Consider the following 13263-nt stretch of genomic DNA (forward strand, 5'->3'; position numbering starts at 1 on the left):
TGGGGGGGGGGGGGGTGGTCAGCATCTGGTGGCTGAGGAACACTGCCTAAAGGCTGCCCTCTTTGGATGTGTCATGAACTGTATCCTGTTTCACTCCAATCCAATGTTCACAGTAGGGGAGGGGAGTCTTGGCTTCCTATTCTTCAGCTCACAGTGTTTCCACTACACAGGTTACTCAGATACCCCATTTCAAAGGCATTTCCTATGATATCTCTAAGTCGGATGAAACTATAGTTTAAAATCCTTCCACAGATGCAGACTGAGGCATAATCACTACATGTCCACCATAGTTTTTCATCAGCAAATTGAAAGAATGTGGGCACTTCTCACCAAGTAGCTATGTAGCTCCTGTCTCAGTCTCAGTCTGACTTTCTCTTCTGATCTTTCTGAAGTAAGTTTGTCAAATTTACTTCTTCCTCTTTCTCCCTGTACTACCCTTTCCTCCCAGATATCCCCTTTGCTACACATGCCATTTCAGGGTTAGCAAATTCTTTTCTGTGTTTTCTCCCAGCAACCAGAATTTCTGAATTCTTCTAAGCCTGTGACTAAACAATATTATGTTTCACTATCACTCACCTCTCTTATCAGCTGTTATCTCACAGCAAAGGAGTTGAGATTTGCTCCCTGCCACCACTCTGCCATCTTGCCAACCTCCAATTTGTTTATTTTAACATTGAATTTCTACTACATTCCAGGTAGTATCCTGGATAATAGTTACAAAGGCAAACATCATCTTCTCTGCCCTTACATGTCTTACAGTCTAATTAGAAAATCAGCCTTGTAAAAATATTGATTATCAGTGTGGTGAATGGCATGAGACATGAGTATAGGGGGCTATGGGAACACATAAGAGAGAGAGCCACCCAGAGGAGTCATGGAATGTTTCCTAGAGTGTGGGAGGCAGTCGCACTGAATGACCAGCATTTTTCTTCCCATGATCAGTAGAGGCTCTTTCGGTCACTTTCATAGTGATCTGACCACATTCATAGTGGCCCCAGACACTGCCTCGAAGTAGCAGAATGTGTCTTCATGTGTAGGTATGCCTTCCTGCAGCTCCATGGATGGAGCTATGTTCACCTGTTCCTTTGTGATATTATCCCTTTGCCCTGTTTGGGATAGAATGTTCTATGGAAATGTCCCTTGTGTGTCCCCTTCTCTTGCTCTGCCTTTGGGTGTAGCCTTCCTACATTTCAGTCAACCTGCTGACAGTAGACATCACGAAGCTAGACTCAACCCCCCTGAAACATGACCCCTTGCCTCATTTGAATGGCTTCTCCTCAATAAAAGGATTCAGCACTTGCTGGTTCTCTCTTTCTTTCTGCAGACCCTTAAGGTCAGTGGAGCCATCACAGGACCCCTAAAGAAAAAGGTATCTCTGATTCTTGTGTGGTTATTTCATGCAGCCCAGTTTCCCTGGAGTGACTTTGAGTGTTTTTGTAGCGAGAAACAGGCCACTAGGCGTGGTAACTATAGGACAAATATTTGAAGATTAAATGAATAATGAAGCAAGAGTATTTGCTTATCTTTGTGGCACTTAATTTTGTACTGGAATGGATCTTGAGGACTGAGTCATATATTTCTTTTTTTTTAAGAGAGAGAGAGAGAGAGAGAGAGAGAGAGAGAGAGAGAGAGAGAATTTTTTAATATTTATTTTTAAGTTTTTGGTGGACACAACATCTTTATTTTATTTTTATGTGGTGCTGAGGATTGAACCCAGCGCCCCACGCATGCTAGGCGAGCATGTTACTGCTTAAGCCATATCCCAGGCTCTGAGTCATATATTTCTTTCATTATTATTTTACAAATATTTTTTCTTTACATATTATTAGTAGTGCATTATTGTTATACATAAAAGTGAGGTTCATTTTACATAAAAATACATGCATGCAATATAATTAGCTCCAATTCCCCAGTACTTCCTATTTCCCTCCCCTCTTTCCTATGTTCCCATTCCTCTACTTTACTAATTTTTCTTCTATTATAGTTTTTTATGAGTTCATTAAAAGTAAAGGTGAATTTCACTCTGGTATATTCATGTAAGTAAATATGACAGTTTGGTCAGACATATTCCATATTTCTTCTCTTTTCCCATACCTCCTCCTTTTCTGTGAGTCCCTTTCCTCTTTCCTACTTGTCTATCTTTAGTATTCATGGAATTCATGCCCACTTCCCACCCTTATTTTGGTGTAGCTGCCAAATATGAGAGAAAGCATTCAATCCTTGACTTTCTAGGACTGGCTTATTTCATTTACCCTGATTTTCCCGTTTTATCCATTTACCAACAAATACCATGATTTAATTCTTATGGCTAACTAAAACTCCATTATATACATATATGATGTCTATATCATATATATCCTATATATGATATCTATATCTATATCTATCTATCTATACAATATATTTATCATATATTCATCAGTTGATGCACATCTGGGTTGGTTCAATAGCTTGGCTGATATAAATTGTGCTGCTATAATCACTGCTGTTGTGTATCCCTATAGTATGCTGATTTTAGATCTTTTGTATATATATATATATATGAAATAGGACAGCTGGGTCATATGATGGTTCCATTCTTAGTTTTTGGAGAATGGGTGTAATATTTTGCAGTCATACTAAAGGTGTATGAATGTAACTTTTTAATCTTGACATTTGCTGTTCTCACTGTTACTAGATAAAAATATCAATTTAGATTTGATTTTCGTTTATCTGAATGCTAGAAATGTTGAACATTTTTTTATATATTTGTTGGTAATTTGTAGTTTTTCTTCAAAAAATACTTCTTAAGTTCTTTAACATATTTATTAATTAGGTCATTTTTTGGCATTAAGATATTCTTTTTGTCAGTGCTGGAGATTCAACTTGGGAACTCAAGGCATGTGAGACAAGGACACTATCACTGAGCTACATATACATCATTGCTGCTAAGTTTTTTTTTTTTTTTAGTTCTTTATATATTCTGGATATTAATCTCCACCTGAGGAGGAGAAATAAAAGATTTTCACTCATTCTGTAGACTCTTTCTTCATGCTTTCAGCTGTTGCTTTTGCTTTGCACAAACTTTCCAATTTAAAGCTGTATCACTTATTAATCCAGGATTTATTTCTGGCACTTCAGGAGTCTTTTTAAAGATGATGGAACCATGTTGGAGTGTTAGGCCTACATTTTCTTCTAGTAGTTGTAGAGTTTCTGATGAAATTCTTAAATATTTGAACCACTTTGAATTGACTATTGTGCAGGGTGAGAGATAAGGATCAAGGTACATTCTTCAACATAAGAATAGCCTGTTTTCCCAGCATTTTTTTGTTCAAAAGTCTGTCTTTTCTCCAGCACTTTTTTTGACATCTTTGTTGAGTATCAGATGACTCTATGTGGGTTTGGCCCTCTGTCTTGTATTCTATTTCATTGGTTTTCATAGCTGTACTTATGCAAATACTGTGCTGTTTTTGTTAATTTAATTTAGTTGTGTAGTATAATTTCAGGTTTGATACTGTGATACCTACAGCATCGTGCTTTTGCTCAGGATTGCTGTAGCTCTTATGGGTCTGTCATTCTTTCAAATGAATTTTAAAAAGGTTTTTCTAGTCCTGTAAAGAACATCATTAGTATCTTGATTGGGATTACATTGAATATGTATAATTCCTTTTGTTTTTCATTCATTCATTTATTTTTTGTTCTAATTTGTTATATATGAAAGCAGAATGCATTACAATTCATATTACACATTTAGAGTACAATTTTTCATATCTCTGGTTGTATACAAAGTATATTGACACAATTTATGTCTTTGTACATGTACATAGGGTAATTATGTTATCTCATTCCACCATCTTTCTTACCCCCATGCCCCTTTCACTCCCCTCATTCCCCTTTGCCCTTTCTAGAGTTTGTCTAATCCTCCCATACTTCCCCTTCCAACCCTACTATGAATCAGCCTTTTTATCAGAGAAAACATTTGGCATTTGTTTTGGGGGGATTGGCTAACTTCACTTGGCATGTTATTCTTCAACTTCACACATTTACCTTCAAATGGCATGATTTTATTCTCCTTTTTTGCTGAGTAATATTCCATTGTGTATATATACTACATTTTCTTTATCCATTCATTTATGAAGGGTATCTAGGTTGATTCCACAGTTTAATTATTGTGAATAGTGCTGTTATAAACATTTATGTGGCTGTGTCTCTGTAGTATGCTGTTTTTAAGTCCTTTGGGTATACACCAAAGAGTGGAATAGCTGGGTCAAATGGTGGATCCATTCCCAGCTTTCAAAGGCATCTCCATACTGCTTTCATATTGGCTGCATCAATCTGCAGTTCCACCAGCAACGTATGAGTGTGCCTTTTTTCCCACATCTTGCCAACAATTATTGTTGTTTGTGTTCTTAATAGCTGCCATTCTTACTGGAGTGAGATGAAAACTTAATTTTGATTTGCATTTCTCTAATGACTAGAGATGTTGAACATTTTTCATATATTTGTTGATTGATTGTATATCATCTTATGAGAGGTTTCTGTTCAGTTCCTTGATCCATTTATTGACTGAGCAATTTGTTTTATTGGTGTTTAGCTTTTTGAGTTCTTTATATACCCTAGAGATTAGTGCTCTATCTGATGGGCAAGTGGTAAAAATTTGCTCCCAAGCTCTCTATTCACCTAACTGATTTTTTTTTTTTTTTGCCAAGAAGAAGCTTTTTAGTTTGAATCTATCTCATTTATTGATTCTTAATTTTAATCCTGCACTATAGGATTTTTATTAAGGGAGTTGGGCCCTAATCTGACATGATGGAGGTTTGGGCCTACATTTTCTTTTAATAGGCACATTGTCTCTGGTTTAATTCCTGGGTTCTTGATCCACTTTGAGTTGAGTTTTGTGCATGGTGAGAGATAGGGGTTGAATTTCTTTTTGTTGAAGATGTATTTCCAGTTTTACCAGCACAATTTGTTGAAGAGGCTATCTTTTCTCAAATGTATGTTTTTGGTGCCGTTGTCTAATATAAGGTAACTGTAGTTATGTGGGGTTAGTCTCTATGTCCTCAATTCTATACCATTGCTCTACAAGTCTATTTTGATGCCAATATCATGATGTTTTGTTACTCTTGCTCTGTAGTATATATAGTTTAAGGTCTGCTATAGTGATACCACCTGCTTCACTGTGAAATGTTTTTGGTAGTGGGGCTATTTTGATATTAATTCTGCCTCTCCAAAAAAATGAAATATTTTTCATCTTCTAAGGTTTTCAACTTCTTCAGTATTCTCTAGTTTTCATTGTAGAGGTATTTCACTTACTTGGTTAGATTTATTCCTAACTACATTTTTAGGTTATTGTGAATAAAACAGTTTTTTTTCTGATTTCCCTTTTATCAAATTCGTTATTGTAATACAAAAAAGTTATTGATTATGTATGCTGATCTTGTACTTTACTAATTATGTCTATCAGTTCTTGCAGTCTTTTTGTGGAATTTTTGAGTGTGTTCTAAACATAAAATTATGTAATCAGCAAATAGAGATTATTTGACTTCTTATTTTCCTTTTGTATCCCTTTAATTTCCTTCTTTTGTCTGATTGCTCTGACTAGAATTCAAGGACTATATTGAATACGAGTGGTGAGAATGAACATCCTTGTCTTTAATTTTTGTTCAGTTTTTCTCTATTCACTATCATGTTGCTTTTGTGTTGGTCATATATAACCTTTGCAAAGTTGAGGTAACTTTCTTAGTTTCTCTAGAGTTTTAAATGTGAATGTGTGCTGAACTTTGATAAAAAATTGTTAGCATATATTTAGTTCTTCTTTAAACTACTAGAACTTAGTCTAGAATCCATCTGGTCCTGCGATTTTCTTTATTAGAAGGCTTTCAGTTGCTGCTTTAATATCATTTCTTGATATTGGACAGTCTACATTATCTATATCTTTAGTCATGACCTAATTTATGGCGAGACAGGTATGTTGAAAGCACCCAGAATTATTGTATTGTGGTCTATTTGATTCTTGAGAAATGTTTTTTAATATATATATATATATATATATATATATATATATATACACACATACATACATAAATGCAATACTGTTTGGAACATAAATGTTTGCAATCATTATGTATTGTTTGGGACAATTTCCTTAACCAGTCTGAAGAGACTTTCTATGTCTCTTCTGCTTAATTTTGGTTTGAAATTTACATTGTTTGATATGAGAGTAGCTAATACTGCTGAATTTTAGTTTTCTTTCGAATGGTATATCTTTTCACATATTTTCACTTTCACTCTATGAATGTCTTTCTCTAAGATGAGTTTTTTTGTAAACAATGTATCCTTGTATCTTGTTTCCTAATCCAGTCTGCCACACTGTGTCTTCTAATTGAAGAGTTTGGACCATTGCATTCAATATTATTGTAGAAGGATGATTTTTATTTCCTGTCATTTTGATTAATTTATAATACTTAAGTCAGATTTGACTCTCCTTTAAATAAGTGTTCTTTTAGTGCAATTCATCAGTATGCTGGGTTTTATTTTTTATTTCTTCTGTTTGAAATATTTAATTGGCCTTGCTTTGTAGTGCAGGTTTAGTGGATCTGAGTATTTCCAATTTCTTGTTATCATGAAAGAATTGTATTCCTTCTCATTATAATGGAAGGATTTTATTCCATATTTGGTTCTGAAGGGTAGTTATGCTCACCGCATTTTTTTAATTAGTTATGCATGACAGTAGAATGCATTTTGACACATTGTACACAAATGGAGCAAAACTTCTCCTTCCTCTGGCTATACCTGATGCACAGTTACACTAGTTATGAAATCATGCATGTGTATAGGGTAATAATGTCCATCTCATTACACCACACTTCCCTAACCCACATCCCCTCCCCTCCCCTCACTCCCTTCTGCTCAATCCAAAGTTCCTCAATTCTTCCCTAGAACTCTCCCCCATTAGAGATCAGTATCCACTTATGAGAGAAAACATTAGGCCTTTCTTTGTTTGTTTGTTTTGGGGTTGGCTTATTTCATTTAGCATAATGGCCTCAAGCTCTATCCATGTATCTGCAAATGAAATAATTTTGTTCTTCTTTAAGGCTGAGTAATACTCCATTATGTATATATAGTACATCTTATTTGTCCATTCATCCATTGAAGGGCACCTAGGTTGGTTTCATAGTTTAGCTATTGTGAATAGAGCTGCGATGTACATTGATGTGACTGTGTCACTGTAGTATGCTGATCTTAAGTCATTTGCATATAAACTGAGGAGTGGGATAGCTGGGTCAAATGGTGGCTCTATTCCAACTTTTCTGAGGAATCTTCATACTGCTTTCCAGAGTGGTTGCACCAATTTTCAGTCCCACCAGCAATGTATGAGGATACACTTTTCCCCATATCCTCACCAACATTTTTTGTTGCTTCTATTTTTGATAATTTCCATTATGACTGGAGTGAGATGAAATATTACAGTAGTTTTTATATGCATTTCTCTAGTTGCTAGAAATGTTGAACATTTTTTATATATTTGTTGTTTGACAGTATTTCTTCTGTGAAGTGTCTGTCCAGTATATTACTCATTTATTGATTGGGTTATTTGTGTTTTTTGGTATTAAGTTTTTTGACTTCTTCATATATCCTGGGGATTAGTGCTCTTTCTCTGGTGTTTGTGGTAAAGATTTTCTCCCATTCTATAGGCTCTTTTTACAATATTCGTTGATTTCTTTGTTGATAAAAAGCTTTAATTTTGATACCATCTCATTTACTAATTCTTTATTTTTCTTCTTGCACTTTAGGAATCTTTTTAAGGGAGTCAGGTCCTAAGACAACATGATGAAGATTTGGGCCTACTTTTTCCTATATTAGGCACAGGGTCCCTTTTCTAGTGCCTAAGTTTTTGACTCACTTTGAGTTCAGTTTTGTGCATAGTGAGAGATAGGTGTTTAATTTCAATTTGCTGAATATGTATTTCCAGTTTTCCCAGCACCATTTGTTGAAGAGTTTATCTTTTCTGATGTATGTTTTTGGTGTCTTTGTCTGGTATGAGATAACTGTATTTATGTGGGTTTGTCTCTGTTTATTCTGTTCTGTACCATTGCTCTACATGTCTATTTTGGTGCCAATACCATGCTGTTCTTTTTAACTATGACTCTGTGATTTAGTTTAATATTTGGTATTGTGATGCCTCCTGCTTCACTTTTATTCCTATGGATTGATTTGCCTATTCTGAATCTCTTCTCTTTCCAAGTGAATTGCATGGTTGCTGTTTCTATTTCTACAAAGAATGTCATTGGAATTTTAAAAGGAATTGCATTAAATTTGTATAACAATTTTGATAGTATGGCCTTTTTGACAATATTGATTCTGCCTTTTAAAGAACATAACAGATAATTCCAGCTTCAAGGTATTTTTTCAATTTCCTTTTTTGGTGTTCTGTAGTTTTCATTGTAGAGGTCCATCACCTCTTTTGTTAGATTGATTCCCAGGCACTTTTTTTGAGGCTGTTTTTCTAATTTCTCTTTCAGTGGATTCATTACTGATGTATAGAAATGCATTTGATTTATGGGTGCTGATTTTATATCATGCTAATTGGCTGAATTCATTTATTTGCTCTAGAAGTTTTCTAGTGGAGTTCTTTTTTAGATCTTATAAATATAAATCATACCATCAGCAAATACTGATAGTGTTTTCTTTTTCCGTTTTGCATCCTTTCAATTTCGTTCTTCTGTTTAATTGCTCTGGCTAGATTTTCAGGGACTATGGTGAATAGAAGAGGTGAAAGAGGGCACCCATGACTTGTTACAGTTTTTATAGAGAATGCTTTCAATTTTTCTCCATGTAGAATCATTCTGAAATTGGGATTAGCATAAATAGCTTTTAAAATATTGAGCTATAACCCACCTTCCCTGGCTTTATAGTATTTTTATTTTTTTCATTCTAATTTGTTACATATGACAGCAGAATGTATTACATTCATCACAGTTCATATTACACATATAGAGCACAATTTTCATATATCTGGCTGTATACAAAGTAAATTCACACCATTAGTGTCTTTATACATGTACTTAGGGTAATAATATCCATCTCATTCCACCATTTTTAATCCCCATGCCTCCTCCTTTACCCTATCTAGAGGTTGTCTAATCATCCTATGCTCCCCCTCCTAAGCCCATTATGAATCAGCCTGCTTATATCAGAGAAAACATTTGGCATTTGGTTTTTGGGGATTGGCTAACTTCATTTAGTATGATATTCTCAAACTCCATACATTTACCTGCAAATAATTCATCACATCAATAGACTTCAAGATAAGAATCTCAATAGATGCAGAAAAAGCTTTCAACTAAATACAGTACCCCTTCATGTTCAAAACACTAGAAAAACTAGAGATAACAGAAATATAGCTCAACATCATAAAAGCTATCTATGCTAAGAAGCAGGCCAATGTCATTCTAAGTGGAGAAAAATTCAAACTATTCCCTCAAAAAAACTGGAACAAGACAGGGATGTCCTCTTTCACCATTTCTATTTAACAAAGTTCTTGAAGCACTAGCTAGAGCAATGAGATGAAAGAAATTAAATGGATACGTATAGAAAAAGAAGAACTCAAATTAGCACTATTTTCTTTTCTAGTATTTTGAACATGAAGGAGTCGTCTATTTTGTCAAATGCTTTTTCTGCATTTATTGAGATGATCATATGATTCTTGTCTTTAAGTCTATTGATGTGGTGAATTACGTTTATTGATTTCTGTATGTTGAAACAAACTTGATCATGGCACACTATCTTTTAATTTGTTTTAATTTTTTTATAGAGAGAGAGAATTTTTTAATATTTATTTTTTAGTTTTCGGTGCAGACAACATCTTTATTTTATTTTTATGGGGTGCTGAGGTTCGAACCCAGCACTCCGTGCATGCCAGATGAGTGAGCTACTGCTTGATCCACATCCCCAGACCACTACCTTTTAAATAAGTTTTTGTATGTGATTTGCCATAATTTTATTCAGAAATTTTGCATCAATATTCATCAGGAATATTGGTCTGAAGTTTTTTTTTAATTTTTTTTTCTTTTAATTTTTTTTTAGTTGTCAATGGACCTTTATTTTATTTATTTTTATGTGGTGCTGAGGATCAAACCCAGGGCCTCATACATGCTAGGCAAGCACTCTACCACTAAGCCACAACCCCAGCCCAAGCTTTCTTTTCTTGATATGTTTGTCTGGTTATGCTCTCAGGGTGATCTCATAGAATGTGTTTGGAAGGGTTCTCTCATTTTCTATTTCTTGGAAAAAATTTGATGAGTACTGGTGTTAATTCTTCTTTGAAGGTCTTCTAAAACTCTGCTGAGAATCCTTCTGATCCTTGGCTTTTCTTGACTGGTAGGCTTTTGATGGCATCTTCTATTTTATTGTTTGAAATTGATCTGTTTAAATTGTCTATGTCCTCCTGATTCAGTTTGGGTACACCATATATCTCTATAAATTTGTCAATATCTTTGAGAATTTCTATTGTATTGGAGTATAAATTTTCAGAATAGTTTCTAATTATTGTTTATATTTCAGTAGTGTGTGTCATGATATTTTCTTTTTCATTATGAATTTTAGTAATTTGAATTTTATCTCTCTTTATTTTCATTAGTGTAGCTAATGGGTTATCAATTTTATTTTCTTTAAAGAACCAACTTTTTATTTTGTCAATTTTTAAAATTCTTTCTTTTGTTTAAATTTTGTTGATTTTAGCTGTGATTTTAATTATTTCCATATTATACTGCTTTGAGTGTTGATTTGTTCTTCTTTTCTGGGGCTTTAAGATGTAATGTTAGGTAATTTTTGTTGAGTTTTTATTCTTTTAGTCAATAAACTCAATGCAATAAACTCTCCTCTTATCATTGCCTTCATAGTGTCCCAGAGATTTTGATATATTGTATTGTTGTTGTCGTCATTTACCTCTAAGAATTTTTAAATTTTCTTCCTGATTTCTTCTGCTATCCATTTATGATTGGATAGCATATTATTCAGCACCAGGTGTTGGAGTATCTCCTATTTTTTTATTTTATTGTTGATTTCTAATTTTATTCCATTATGACCTGATAGAATACAGGGTAGTATCTCTACTTTTTTTGCAGTTTCAAAGAATTGCTTTTTAGAATAATATATAGTCTATTAGAGAAGGATCCATGAGCTGCTGAAAAGAAATAATATTCTCTGGTTGATAGATAAAATACTCTATATATGTCCATTAAGTCTTAATTATTTATAATATTATTTATTTTGTAATTCATTTGTTTAGTTTTTATTTGGAAGGTCTATCCAGTGGTGAGAGGGGTGTGTTAAAGTCACCCAGTATTCTTGTGTTGTGGTCCATTTGATTTTTGAAATAGAGAAGGATTTGTTTGATATACTTAGATACTCCATTGTTTGGAGCCTAAAAGTTTATGTTTTTATATCTTACTGATGCATGGTTCCCTTAATCAGTATGAAATGTCCTTCTTTATCCCTTCTGACTAACTTTGGAATGAACGGCACTTTAACTCATATGAGGATGAAAACACCTGTTTGTTTATGCCATCCATGAAAGTGATATATTTTTTTCCCCATCCTTTCACTTACAGCCTGTGGATGTCTTTTCCTATGAGGTGATTCTTTTGAAGACAGCATATTGTTATTTTTTTAAATCCAATATGGCCAGTCTATGTCTTTTGGTTGATGAGTTTAGTTCAGTAACATTCAGAGTTATTAATGAAACATGATTTGTTTTCCTGGTCATTTTGTTTTTTAACTTGACTTCGTTTCTTTTTTTGATTACCTTTTCCTTTAATATAATTCTTCTGTTTGCTAGCTTTCACTTTTTTGAATTTCTCCTCATGAAATATTTTGCTGAGAAAAATATGTAATGCAGGTTTTCTGATTGTGAATTCTTTTAACTTTTATTTATCATGGAAGGTTTTTATTTAATTTTCAAATCTGAAGAATAGTTTTGCTGGATGGACAATTTTTGGTTGGCATCCATTTTCTTTAAGAGTTTCATATATATTATTCCAGGACCTCCTAGTTTTGAGGTTCTGGGCTGGGAAATCAGCTGAGATCTGAATAGGTTTCTGCCTACTTTTCTCTCATAGCCCTTAGAATTCTATCCTTTTTCTGTACATTAGCCATTCTCATTATAATGTGCCTTGGTGTGGTTCTTTTGTAATTTTGTACATTTGGGGTCCTGTAAAGCTCTTGTATTTGATATTCCTTTTCATTTTTTAGATTTGTGAAATTTTCTGATATTTTGTTATTGAAAATATGGTGCATTCATTTGGTTTGTATCTCCATGCTTCATCTATCCCAATAAATCTTAAATTTGGTCTTTTCATGTTATCTAATAATTCTTTTAATTTCTGTTCATTGTTTCTTACCATTTTCTCCGTATTCATTTTTATTTTTGAGATTACATAGTTTGTCTTTATTGCCTGAAGTTCTGTCTTTCAAATGTTCTAGCCTGTTGGTAATATTTTCCATTGAATTTTTAAATTGTTTTATTGTTTCTTTCATTTTGAGAATTTCTTCTTGAGTTCTTTTTATAATATTTGCCTCTTTATTGAAGTGATCTTTTACTTCCTGTATTTCTCACTAATTTCACTTCTTATACCATCCTTTGCTTTGAAGGTCAGTTTAACTATGTACTTTCTAAACTCCTTCTCTGACATTTCTTCTACTGTGTTGTCTACGGATTTTATTGTTGACACATTTTGAGTTTTTTGAGGTGCTTTGTTCCTTTGTTTTTTCCCTTGTTGTGTGTCTTCCCATCTAGTGGTATGGACCCAAGGCAGTACAGTTTCTACTCTGTAGTCTTTCTACCCAGTGTACCTGAAGGCTTCCAATACCTCACCTTTAAGGGGAAAACCAATATTATTAACACACAATGCAGATAATACATAGCCTTAAACCAAATAGCTCCTATTAAAGTGGAAACAGTTTTGTTATAATAAACAGAAATAATGAATTCAATCATTGTCTACAATATAAACAATAAGTTTGTTATAAGAGTTTACCACTTCCGGTGATGGACAAATGGGAAACAGAAGTAATGTAGAATGTGAAGTTCATGAGAGAGGAAGAGGAAAGTTAAAGGTAAAAAATTTATAGTAAGAACAAAAAAGGAATTAATAGGGGTTAACTTTCAGCATGGGAGAAATGAGAAACAGAATCCAAGGAAAGAGATTTATATATATATATATATTTGAAAAATTTGAAAAATTAAATAAAAACTTTCCATGATAAACAAAAGTTATATATATA

At 33.6% G+C, this 13263-nt stretch overlaps 1 pseudogene; it reads right to left on the reverse strand.

Moving 5' to 3' along the window:
- Window positions 1-13263, reverse strand: part of LOC107159963 — a 25062-nt pseudogene that overhangs the window by 10793 nt on the left and 1006 nt on the right.

This window comes from Marmota marmota, unplaced genomic scaffold (assembly GCF_001458135.2).
Source record: "Marmota marmota marmota unplaced genomic scaffold, marMar, whole genome shotgun sequence".
In the NCBI taxonomy this organism is placed as follows: domain Eukaryota; kingdom Metazoa; phylum Chordata; class Mammalia; order Rodentia; family Sciuridae; genus Marmota; species Marmota marmota.